At 39.5% G+C, this 12,647-nt stretch overlaps 1 protein-coding gene across 5 annotated transcripts in view; it reads left to right on the top strand.

Moving 5' to 3' along the window:
• PCDH15 (protocadherin related 15) overlaps nt 1–12,647 on the top strand; it is a 1,661,037-nt gene that overhangs the window by 1,501,318 nt on the left and 147,072 nt on the right. The window lies entirely within an intron of this gene.

Raw genomic sequence — 12,647 nt, 5'->3', positions numbered from 1 at the left:
GGGATATACTTTCATGACAGAATTGAGGAAGAAGCAGGAGAGGCTCTGAGAACTTTCAGAATAGAATGTTCTGGATCCTAGAAAGGTGAGGGAGGGAAAATTGGGTGGAAACATCTTAGACTGCTGTGCCATTGAAGGTGACTTCTGCATTACTTAAGTAGGATTCTACAGGACAATTGGGTTGTCTTCAAAACATAGTCAAATGAAAAGTTTTGTGTCTTTCAAGAAGAGGATTACCTTTACATTCTTCTCTATTCAGTCATTAACTGCAGGCAACCTGAAAATATTTGCCCTTCATAAAAACATCAACATATTACAGAACAGAGCAACAAGGACCATGGCCTATTTTTCTCCCTATAGTTTCATTTTTCTTTCTTTTTTTTTTTTTTTTTTTGCAAGGGGAAGGGTTTATTGGGGAACAACCTACAGACCAGAGTGAAGGGACAGCGAAGGAAAAAGGGAGAAAGAGAATATAAGAGAGAAACAGAGAGAAGAGCTAGCAAGGAGAGAAGATAGAGCAGAGAAGAGGAGAGAGGAGAGCAGAGCCAAGAGCCCAAAGGAGGAGGCTAGAGAGAGGAACCGAGAGAGAGCAGGAGAGAAGGGCCAAGAGAGAGCAGGAGAGAAGGGGCAAGAAGGCACTTGTTCAGGAACAGGCCCTTTTTAAAACTTTGCCTGAGGGCGGGCAGGGAAGCAGGAGCAGCCAATCCCATTAGGACGGGGGTGGAGCCTGGCTCAGGTAGCTGGGCCATGCGATCAACTGTGCCAGTTTCCTAACATTCCCCCCTTTTGTTTTTTATAAAGCAGGGTTTGTATGGGATTACATTAGTCCCAAAAGTCCAGGAGGGGTAGAGGGACGATGATCTGCCTTTAGAGCTACTTCCTACTGACATGGGATGATGATGTACTCTTCGCTGGCATGGGGCGATGTCTCAAGCCGTTGTCTCCTGGGTGGGGAGCTGAGTACATCCCTGTAGCAGCATTTGGTTGACTGCCTGGTTGCTGAAGGCCTTCGTTTGTTCCATTATCACCTGCTGAAAACACTTAGACACTGTAGTATAAAAGACAGGGTGAGAATAGTAACAAATGATCCTAAGAGTAGCATTAACCAGTTAATAAGGGGATTTTATAGAGAGGAAATGGAGGGGGTCTCTGGACCCTTATGGGGACAGTTTGGTGGATGTAGCTTAAAGCTGATTCCAGCCAAGACTGGGAGAAAGGCCACTAACTTTTGCAGGTAGTGGGGTTTGTCTGTAGAGAAATTCTGAACAATCATACAACACTAAGTGGGGAAGAGGACCATCAGTACACACAGATTGGGAGTAGAGCCATTGGTGGTGGAGGCTATGGTTACAAAGGAATGAGGCTCAAGGGGGCTAGATACAGAGGACAGAGTTGTTATTAGAGGAGCTAAGAAAGGTGCTATTTGAGCTACAATTAAGTTTTCTGATTGAGAGGCAAATAGAACCTGACAGAAGGGGCTTGATAATAATCAGGTGGGCTTTAAAGCCTTGTAAATTATGAGGCTCAGACTCATCTGTCTCTTCATATAGCCTACATCCTAAGGGAGGTGTGAACCTCCTTGGGGAAGGCACCCTGTTGACTTCCATTACCTAGCTGGCCTGGGAGGAGAGCTGGCTAGAGAAAGGCAGGTGGCATCTGTAACAGGAAATTTACAGCTCTGCCTGCAGTGTTGCTGACCCTAGTTGGCCGTCCCCTCAGCTGTGGTGGTCACTTTGGAAGCTGGGCTGAGTGAAGGGCTTTTCAGCTTAGAGCCAATAAGATCTGTGGCTCTGACCTGGGCGTCCTCTGACTCTAGGGCAGGTCCATTTCCAGTGATCCAACTCTTGGCTGGCAGAGCTGCCAGGGCTCTTCACAAGCTGACTTCTGCTGAAGCCCAGGCTTGCCACATTGAAAGCCACTGCAGTGGACTGGCTGTTGGGTCTCCTTGAGGGCAGATCACTGTACAGAGCATCCATTAATAGGCCTACCACCCATTGCTTCTGATGCCTAGCTTTCTTTTCCTCCTGGTTTTTGTTAAAGCAGACCAGAGGATACAAGTCAAGGGGGTGCTCAAGTCCCATCTCTAATCTTCAGTGGCCTAAACTAGAAGCCTATAGTCACAGGCATGTTCTGTAGTAGTTTATGTTGAGGCAGACAATGCCCAGGAGGAAAACTATATCCTGACTTTTAAACCTTTTTTTCCTTTGTTCTGAAAGGGAGGTCTTTCCTGTTTACTGTTTACCTCACTGATGGCGAAGTAAATCTAGCTAAGAAATTATAATTTAAGCTCTTATTTTGGCTATGCTATTACAGAAATGTGTTAGCCATCTCTTTTATAAGATCTAAAATCAAATTTTGCATCTTGGAGATTCCTTCATAATAGAATTAGTTTCCTACCTTGAGGAGAACAGAGAAATGAGAGAACAAGTTGGGCTTAGAATAGAGAAATGGGGGAGCCAGTCCCAGATCACTTACTGGCAATAGCAATATCACATGAAAACTTAGAAAGCAGTTTTAACCATTAGATAACAAGTTAAGAAAACATTACCAGAAGGCCCAATGCCTTCCATAAATATTAATACATATATTTGGAAATATTTCTTAAATATCTAACATGATGTAGCTTGTTTAACCAGCAAATTAAAGCACAAACATATAAAATGTTTTTAGTTTTTTCTATTAACAAGTTTAAAACATATGATACAGAGATTCAGGTCACATGAATTAAAATATATCTTTGAATAACTTTAGCTGTTTAAATTGAGCAATTTTTTTATCTATAAGCCAATTAAATTTCTTAATAAATTTTCCCATGTAGACATACAATATGTATACACATGTAGCATAACATAATAGACAAATATTTTAAAAAATCTAACTTCTGTTTGTAAATTACCAATTGATTTGAATTACTTTTGCTTTTAGTAACCTCAGCTAACCATACTTTCTCACAGTTGGTACCTTTAATATATTATTGGCTTCATCTGTTTACAGAGTCATCCCAAAGTACTGAATAGAATACATGTGGCTGGAAAAATTCCATCAGAACCTATAGGACAGTTAAACACAGAAACAACAATGCTTTAGTTTTATGAGCAATTCTGATATATAAAACTGTGGATGACAAAGCTTTAAGTTGCCACATTTAAAATTATAAACTCATTAACCAACAAGAGGCATTTGCTTACTGCACACAGTATTTTTGAAAGCACCTGTAGGATTTTACAAAGTATTTAACCCTTTAGGCCTCTGGGGCTTTTTTACTAAGATAACTATTGTGTCTAGTAACACAAGATCATTAGACTTTTTAATTCTGACATTTGTATTAACAGCATTTTATATTATAGAAACTTAAAATTTAGTACCACTTCACATCTTGACAGTACTTCTAATATAATCCAAATAGCCTGATTAGTTGGTGTCTCTACAAGGTGAGAGACACCGGTCCTTCGATTTTTTCAGTTGGGCCCGAACTGGAAAAACCAAAGTCCAAAATTCACTGGAAATTTCAGAGTCCAAGTTCTTTGAAACTTTGATCTTTGATTTTTTGAATGCCTGTCAAGAATGTCAAGAAGGCTCAAAATCCAAAATATCTGTTGAAGTAAGATTCTTTAACATCATGACATAATATAGACCAAATTTGACCATTGTTACAAGGTAATTATTTAAATGTTTGAAAAGAAGCACATATTTAAATAACCCATAGCTGTTAATAAAAATTCAGCTCTTTTTAAACAATTAGAATTTAACAGACATCAAGAGAATATAACAGATTACTTTAACACATTGCTTCAACAGAGGATTAGATTCTAATTTTATGTCAAAGAGGAATAGATAAGTATACTTGTGATGTTTTCCATCTACCAATGTCCTTGATTTAATTTTGAAATAACCCATTAAAAATTTTCAGAGTAAGATTAAGGTAACACATCAAATTTCAGCCTGAGTTACTTTAAACAGTGTTGAACTATTTTCAGTTTTTTATAAAAAGTTTTTTTATAGAATATAACATGTTGAGTATACAAAAGTTTTACCCAATTTAAATTAGCAGTTACACCTAAATGACTTAGGATGCTGATATATTTTTATCTGAATTTAATTGAAATTAAAATTGCATTCATACTCATTGCTATTTCATTGAATACTGATTACCTGGAAACCTGTTAAAATAAATTGCAAAATAAATTTAGCATTTTACAAAGCAATAGTTTCAAAGGTAGTGGTATTCCTAAAGAAAAATTCAGTGAGCCAGGTCCAAGCAGGAAATCTGATTTTCCTGTCTGGCTTGTTCATTATAAAACAAAAGAGCCCTCAGAGGGTGGGATACCTAATTTGTTTCTCAATAAGCAGGGAGCCCACAATGATGGGACTACCATTCCCTTGCTATTCTTATGGTAAGACTGGGACAGGAGAGGGACAAAAGACCAGTTGAAAACCATGGAGACTGCTATTCCCAAACCGAGAGACAGAGATAGCAGACTTTGGGCTCTGAGATAAAGAATTCCTAGGTGGGAGGGGGAGATACAGTGAGTGGGAGTAGGAGCTCAGGAGGAAGTCATCTGCAGGATCAAAGGAAGTGGTGGTAGTGGCGGGAATAGGATCAGGGCAGAAGAGAGGATTTTTTGCTCAGGCTTCTGACCCCTAGTGCGAATCTTGGAGACCAGAAGGACTTGAGCGGGAGAGCAAGAAGTACACATGGAAGGTTTGGTTCGAAGATAGGAAAAGGCTTGAACCTATGGAATATCCTTCTATTTTCCCGAAAGCTCATGGAAGTGATAAAGAACTTGAATGATAAAGATCTTGAATGTTATCAGGGTCAAACTACTCCAATTTCCAATCCCTCAGGGCCAAATGCGCCACCATGGAGGGGCCGCTTTTGAGGGCTGGGGCCAATTTGAGAGGGACCATCAGAAGGAACACGGTTAGAGAAAAGTTCCCATTGCGACCTGTGGAGTCAGACCCGTGGATTGCAAGCGTCCTTGCATCCCCGCTATCTGACTAATGAAAGAATATGGGAACAAAAGGCGGGGTCGTCATCCAAGCACCCACTGGAGCCCAGGGCCTCGCCTGTAAAGAGGCGAACAGAGATGGAGTTGTCACTCGCACCCACTGTTGCCTGGACACAGTGTCTGTAGAGGCTAAAGTCCTTAAGTAGAAGTAGGAGTGGTGGCTAGAGTCCAGTGCTACAACCTTTACGAGAGTAGTCAGGCGAGTATCCGACAGTAGATCACCACTCAAATAGAAGTCGCCGTGAGGGCTTCCCGTTCTGCGTCTTACATCAAAATATGGAAGGCTGATGTGTGGATGGAGATTGCAGAGCGTTCAGTGGCTTGGAAAGAGTTCCGGAGGTGTGCTTTGTGACCGGCAGAAATCCAGGACCCCAGAGCACTGGAGGATGCTGGATTACCAATATGAGGCTATCCGAGTCATGGCACCAATGTTCTATCTTAATGTTAGCCGTTGCAAAGCACACCGGACACCGGAGCAAGGGAAAGGGTTTGTTGGGGAACAACCTACACACCGGAGTGAAGGGACAGCGAAGGAAAAAGGGAGACAGAGAATATAAGAGAGAAACAGAGAGGAGAGGAGCTAGCAAGGAGAGAAGATAGAGCAGAGAAGAGGAGAGAGGAGAGCAGAGCCAAGAGCCCAGAGGAGGAGGCTAGAGAGAGGAACCGAGAGAGCAGGAGAAGGGGCAAGAGGCTCATTTTTCTTTAAGTTCTGTTATGCATACACTCATTCCCACAGTGTGTACATATTAGATGAATAGTTGTCAGTCAATTATCTATTTGAATCTTCAGGAAAGTTATAATGTCAGTCAGTAAATTCATTTAATATATCTCTGATGTAATATATGTAGAAATATTTAAAAAAACTAATAATAGCTTAAATACATATTATTACCTGAGAATGGATGGACTTCTAGAGGTCAAATGAGTTACATTATTTTTTTAAGATCTATTTACTTATTTGGAAGGAGAGTTACAAAGTGGGGGGAGAGGGAGATAGATATCTTCTAGCTGCTGATTCACTCTCCAAATGGCTGCATTGTCAGAAGCTGGGCTGATCTGAAGCTATGAGCCAGGAGATTCTTCTGGGTCTCCCACGTGGGTGCAGTGGCCAAAGTATTTGGGCCATTTTCTGCTGCTTTTCCAGGCACATTAGTAAGAAGCTGGATCAGAAGTGGAGCAGCCAGGACATGAGCCAATGTTCATATATGGTGCCAGCACCACAGATGGTAGCTTTACTCACTAAGCCACTGCCAGCCCTATGAATTACCTTCTGTAGTGACATTTGACATTCATTCAGGATGATGGGCTGAGACTTATACACAGAGTAATTCACTTGTCATCAGTTTTAGAAGTAAATGTCATGGAAAGATCAGTATGTCTGGAATAGATCCTACAGTCTAAATGTGAATATTGATTTTAACAAGAAATGCAATATCTTTCTTTTTTTTTTTTTTTTTTGACAGGCAGAGTGGACAGTGAGAGAGAGAGACAGAGAGAAAGATCTTCCTTTTTGCCGTTGGTTCACCCTCCAATGGCCGCCCCGGCTGGCGTGCTGCGGCCGGCGCACCCCGGCCGGCGCACCCCGGCCGGCGCACCGCGCTGATCCGATGGCAGGAACCAGGAGCCAGGTGCTTTTCCTGGTCTCCCATGGGGTGCAGGGCCCAAGCACCTGGGCCATCCTCCACTGCACTCCCTGGCCACAGCAGAGAGCTGGCCTGGAAGAGGGGCAACCAGGACAGAATCTGGCGCCCCAACCAGGACTAGAACCCGGTGTGCCGGCGCCGCTAGGCGGAGGATTAGCCTAGTGAGCCGCGGCGCCGGCCAAGAAATGCAATATCTTAAAGAATTCATCAAAAATACCAAAGATAATTATTTACAAATTTTCAAAGAAATATGCTTCCTAAATATTGGTATTTAGTTTTTCTTTAAAATGGAAATGTATTAAAATATTAACCTTTACTGTGAAACATGTATATAATTTAATTTTTTAAAATTAATGTAATTTTTTAAAGACTTATTTATTTATTTGAAAGAGTTGCACAGAGAGAGAAGGAAAGGCAGAAAGAGAGAGAGGTCTCCATCCAGTGGTTCACTTCCCAATTGGCCACAATGCTTGGAGCTGCGCCAATCTGAAGGTAGAAGAGAGGAGCCTACCCAGGTCTCCCACAAGGGTTCAGGGGCCCAAGGACTTGGGCCATCTTCTACTGCTTTCCCAGTCCATGAGCTGGATCAGAAGTGGAGAAGCCAGGACTCGAACTGGCACAAATATGAGATGCTGGCACTGCAGACAGTGGCTTTACCCGCTATGCCGCAGTGCTGGCCCCTAAAATCCATGTAATTTAAAAGTTATTTCCATAAGAACAATAATCAAAATTTATATTTGTATATATAAAAATAAAACAAGGCAAATGGCTTTGAGATATTTTTGAAAACAGTGGTAAACAGCTATTTTTGTAAACAACTTCAAGATATATTTGAAACAGTTGATATTTCTACTAACCCTAAAAAAGTTATTGTGAATTGCATTTACTTTCCAGTGGTATTCAAAGATAATATATAAAGTAAAAAACAATAATATTAAATGTTTATCTTGACATTTTCAAAAATTCAAATACTCTCTTAATAGAAAAGATTTTTTTTTAGTTTCCCTATAAAAGTAAAACTTTGGTCCTTTGTTGATTAATATGAATAAATTTTATAGTAAATGACAATGCAAAATTATATACAACTTATGTGTAAGGTAAGCTGCTCAAAACATTTTATATTAAAGAATACATTTAGGATATTTTATAAGGATTTAAAAATCTTCCTGATAGGCAAAAACAAAGAAAAGGTATACTATATAGTCTAGAGACATCATTTTAAATACAATACTATGGAAAAAGTGAGGTTAACCATCAACTAAAGAAAAAAATCAACAAGTAATACATAGAAAAACCACTGTTCTTCAAGAGTATAGACAAGGGCTATAAACAGTAATAAAATCTTAAAATGTCAATTTCACTCATATACATTAGGGTTTTTGTCCCTTGTACATTAGTTGCCACAAATCAGGGCAAACGTTGAAACTACTGGCACAATGTGAATGTGCCTATAAAACGTGATGTGTGAAAGAAGCCATACACAAGGCACCACACAGTTCATGTGAAGTAGAATCAATCTATACATTGGTTTTGATGCAAAAATTTTAATGTCCATGTGTAGGGGGGGTCTTCAAAAACTTTTGGAACTGCATATTTTGAAAAAACTATAGGGGCCGGCGTTGTGATGCAGTGGGTTAATGCCCTGGCCTGAAGTGCTGGCATCCCATATGGGCACTGGTTCTAGTCCCGACTGCTCGTCTTCCGACCCAGCTCTCTGCTATGGCCTGGAAAAGCAGTAGAAGATGGCCCAAGTCCTTGGGTCCCTGCACTCACATGGGAGACCTGGAAGAAGCTCCTGGCTCCTGGTTTCGGATCATTGCAGCCATCTGGGGAGTGAACCGTCGGATGGAAGACCGACCAATCTCTCTCTCTCTTTCTCTCTCTCTCTGACACTCCTTTCTCTGTGTAACTCTTTCAAATAAATAAATCAATATTTTTAAAAAAGAAAAAAAATACATGGATTTCAACATTTTTCTGCACCAAAACAAACTTATCTTTTAATCCCAATTGTCCATAAATTTCTCAAAGTACCTTCATAAGATTCCATTTTTCTGAAATGTCCAGAAAAAAAAAAAAACAGATTTATAGAGACAGAAACTAATTTAGTGATTTCCAGGGACTGGAGATTACTTATAACTGATCATGAGGAATTTTCTTGGGGTAAAGTTATAATGTCATAATCAGTGATCTATATAGAAATATAAGAAATGTATATTATATTTCTATATAGAAATATAAAAAATGAAAATGTTCTAAAACTGAATTAAGGTGGTAGTTACACTACTCCATAGAATTATGAAAAGTCATTGAGTTGTACTCTGAAAATAGGAAAAGTTTTTGTTATAAAATTGACCTCAGTAAAGTTGTTTTTTGAATTTAAAAAGAGAAAAAAACCACGAAAACATTTTTGAAATGGCCTAGGAAAAGGTGGATGAGAAGTTCTTGGTAACATCTCAATACTCAAAAGTCTTAAAATTACCTTACATTGAATAACATGGCCATCATCTGTGGGTGCACCATCCAAATTTGTACTTGGGGATTTTAACAAGATACTTTAATCAGTAAGGATAATATTTTAGGAACAACTATTAGTCTTGATGACAGTGAATGTAAAAGGAAAAAAATCTGTCTAAAAACGTTTAACATAAGAAATCTACATGAAGATCATCATTTGATTATTGAAGTTTTCTATTTTAATTTGGAGTTATTGTCCAATATGAGAATTTTATCTGAAGATAACTTTCTCTGTCCTTTTATATCACTATTAAAATCTTGCCTCAAATGTAATAGATTTCATCTCTTTAATAAATGAAAAATTACTCTGACAATTTTTCACCACAGCTTTCTTAGGCTCCCTCTGTGTTCACTTGGAGTATAATTTCTCCTTCACATCTTCAGTTTATGCATGGTTTGACATTTATTCAGGCTGAAGAATGAAATAAGTCTTCCAGCAAAAAAGGACTCAAGCCCCAACAGTTAACGCTAACTCCCCTGTAGAATTTAGGACAGGCTTTTCCACACAACGAACTTTATGATCTCACTCATCCTTCACTGCATTATATCAATGGAAGTTTGCGATTGAGTGAAACATATAATAGGATCTATTAATTTTATTAGTGGCTAATTCAAACATGTTTATTGTGAAAAAATATTTTAATAGATGGAATCTTAACCTAGTGACTCAGAAGAAGTAATAAAGAGCCAATAGTTTGAGGAACTTAGTCATCAAAACCCAATTAGAGACTTTGTCCATTAGCGTGAAGAACTTTGAGACGTTGAATGATGTTAAACAAGCAAGTAAGATTTGCAGAGGCTCTTTATGGAAAATCTGGGCTTCCAAATATTGTATAGACAATAGATTTTTACACAATATGGTGTAAATTCACAATCATGCCATTTTTATTACCAGTTTATGATGGTGGGGTCAGTAACCTCCAGATTCCTCTGGTGAATGACAGCTGCCCCATTTACTTCTAATACTGCATTTAGTGCCTGGTACACAGGGTTCTAGTCCCGGTCGGGGCGCCGGATTCTGTCCCGGTTGCCCCTCTTCCAGTCCAGCTCTCTGCTGTGGCCAGGGAGTGCAGTGGAGGATGGCCCAAGTGCTTGGGCCCTGCACCCGCATAGGAGACCAGGAGAAGCACCTGGCTCCTGCTATCGGATCAGCGCACGCCGGCCGCACTGCGCTTTCCTCTTTCAAAGAATTTTACAAATGATTTATTCTTCAATTTTCATATCTTTAAGGTGAATGCTTTGGGATTCTGAACACAGGTAAACCTCTCAGTGATAGAACACACTTTGGAAAACAAGTAAAAAGCAGTGTCGGCTGACCGTGGCTCAGTAGGCTAATCCACCACCTGTGGCGCTGGCACCCTGGGGTTCTAGTCCCGTTACTCCTCTTCCAGGCCAGCTCTCTGCTGTGGCCCAGGAAGGCAGTGGAGGATGGCCCAAGTGCTTGGCCCCTGCACCCACGTAAGAGACCAGGAGAAAGCACCTGGCTACTTTGGATCAGCACAGTGTGTTGGCCGTAGCGACCATTTGGGGGTTGAACCAATGAAAGGAAGACCTTTCTCTCTCTCTCTCTCTCTCTCTCTCTCTCTTCTCTCTCTCTCACTAACTCTGCCTGTCCAAAAAATAAAAAAAAAAAAGCAGTGTCAAACCATTTGGTTTTTATAATTTTTATCAGCAGTACATCCCAAAGATTCTAGGAAAGTTAGCATTTCCCTACTGATTCATGGTTTAAAAGTGTTTTTCTTAGTTAAATATGTGAAATTAGGTCATCCTGATCCAATTACTTAAGGTTATAATAATAGGAGATCCAGTGGGTGTTTTTTTTCTTTCCTATTTTCATCAAATTCCCTCATAGTAAATATAAAAACAGTTTCTTAATTGATACTGATTTGCAAATATATTGAATTCAAACCCGTCAAAATAAATTAGATTTGTCTCTCAGTAGAAAAAAAAGAAAAAGGGCCAGAATGAATCCCAGTAAAATTTAATAGCATCTACTTACAAACGCTTTCATATCCTTAAGTGCATGGCATTTAAAATAATTAGGAACTTTATGCAACACATATAACATTACTTTTATTGTTACTTCTTGAACTCCACAATAAAAATAAATTTTAAATTGTAGAATAATTGTTTTTTCTGTTTATGTTGTAAAAGCTGGTCTAACATTTGGGCAATGCAAATTGTTAGTATATGGATGGATCAGATATGTTCAAATGAATTTAATTGAAAGAGATTTATTGTAATCTGTTTGAAGAAACAGTTTGAAATGTTAGAGTTATCTGTGAATTAATTTATATCTTCATAAGGAAAATTATGTCATTTTTGCATATAAAGTATGAATCACTTAACTGGTGCCTAGTTTATCTGAAACGATTGGTTTTTAACAACAAATGTGGACTTATTTCAATCAATATTCTTCCTACTAAGCTGCAGCTCATTATGATACATCCATGCAGTGTAGTATTACTCAGTAATAAACATGAGATATCAAGTCAGGAAAAAACATGCGGAGACCTTGAGTACACATTGCTAAGCAAAGTAGCCATTCTAAAAAGCTCACATGTTGTATGATTCCAGCTGCTTGACTTTCTGGAAAAAGCAAATTTATAGACACAGTAAAAAGGTGAGTGGTTGCCAGCAGTTCAGGGAGTTGGAAAAGTTGATCTTTAGATTGGTATGAGGCCAGTTCATGAATAGCAAGCTCTAAGGGAGGACTCCCACCACATGGAGGATGTCAGAGGTGACCAGCAGAAGGAAGAGTTTGTATACTTCCTCTGGCCATGGCTGAGGCTGTAACATTACCAGTGTCAGTCCAGTGAGGCAGAAAACACATACAAGTGATATGAAATGGGCTTATTGAGAACCATTCGAACAGGGTATGAAATGATATCTCATTGTAAATTTATTCTGCCTTTCCCTGAGCACAATAATCATATTAAGACTTTCCATTATGATAATAGTATTAACCATTTTTGTTTAGACCTACCATATATTTTTCATAGAACATTTGTAAGTCTTCTTTTAAAAATAATCTGTTCATGTGGTTTGATCATTTTTTATTTGGTTTGATTTTTAAAGACTTACTTATTTGAAAGGCAGAGACAAAGAGAGATCTTCCATTCACTCTCCAAATGGCTGCAACGTCTAGGACTGGGCCAGGCTAAAGCCAGGAGCTTCCTCAAATTCTCCCATGTGTGTGTAGGGGCCCAAGCACCTGGGCCATCTTCGGCTGCTTTCCCAAGTGCATTAGCAGGGAGCTGGATGAGAAGTGGAGCAGCTGGAACTCAAACTGGTGCCGCTGGTAGCGCTTAACCCACTATGCACAGCACAGGCACCTTTTATTTTATTTTTTAAAGATTTATTTATCTGAAAGAGTTACAGAGATAGAGGGAGTAACATAGAGGAAGTGAGATCTTCCACCTTTTTGTTCACTCCACAGATGCCCAGAGGCTAGAGCTGTTCCAGATCAAAGCCGGGAACC

This window comes from Oryctolagus cuniculus, chromosome 15 (genome assembly GCF_051225735.1).
Source record: "Oryctolagus cuniculus isolate XC-2025 breed Fujian yellow rabbit chromosome 15, ASM5122573v1, whole genome shotgun sequence".
Classification (NCBI taxonomy): Eukaryota; Metazoa; Chordata; class Mammalia; order Lagomorpha; family Leporidae; genus Oryctolagus; species Oryctolagus cuniculus.
Note: the sequence above shows the minus strand (reverse complement) of the source record. Positions and strands in the feature narration are given on the sequence as shown.